We start from the raw sequence: 954 nt of genomic DNA, 5'->3' as shown, positions 1-954 counted from the left end.
CGCGAGAAGCAAACTGTAAATACAGACAGCTGAGTGAGGTACCCATGGAGTGTGATGCTGCTATCTATCTCTCCTTGAGTCACAATCAGATTGAGAGAATCGAACCGGGAACCTTCCAGGACTTTTCTTATCTCGAGGTTCTCATATTGTCCTACAACAACATCACACAGGTAAGACATCGTTTAAGGATTACAGACGCAGAGATCTGGACAGATCGCGAGTATACAATGTGCACGATGTATAAAAGTATAGGTCTAATCCTCAAAAAACGGACACAAAAATTTGACTTCCTATCTTACCCAGTGAATATGTCCAAGTTCATTTGAAGCAACCAGTATAAAAGCCTACTGATACGCAATATCAGACCTCACCTCCAGCTACCATTTTCCTTTTTATGAAACCGACAATTGTCGCAGTCAAAACTTCATTTTACATATAATAAAGGTTGAACAAAAGCAAGCAGTGAATGTTTATCAATTTCGGTCAAGAATAAGACATTTTTGAAGGTGAACATTGTAAGCATTTTCGGTGAAACAGTGTCATGTATTTTTATTTTGTGTACTTTTCACGTTATAAGCAGGCTCCTTAATCTAAAAAAAAAAAATCATTACTAGGGTAGCAATATATAAAAAGAAACATTTGACACGAAGGATATGCGTCTTTGGATTATTCTAATAATTAACATTTTTGATGCAGTCGATTTGAGAAGCAGAGTGCTTATTTTGGAAATCGATAGTTGGTTTATTTCGAGGCGGTCTAAAGATTCAGATATTGCTAGGTAACCGCGTAAACTGTCTAGATCTAAATGATACATGTGGAATAGAGGTTGACTTGTTCCATAAATGATGAATATGCTTAAGCAGTGGATGCATTCGAAAGAATGGAATAACAATTAAAAATGCGTATTGACAAACAAGCAACTTCGTCCTAAATGTGAGTAGACATGAAGTTAAA

The sequence above is a fragment of the Diadema antillarum genome, unplaced genomic scaffold, assembly GCF_040938485.1.
Source record: "Diadema antillarum isolate AM-2024a unplaced genomic scaffold, OU_Dant_1.0 scf00000006, whole genome shotgun sequence".
NCBI lineage: Eukaryota > Metazoa > Echinodermata > Echinoidea > Diadematoida > Diadematidae > Diadema > Diadema antillarum.
The sequence above is the reverse complement of the archived record's forward strand: the minus strand, read 5'-3'. Positions refer to the sequence as shown.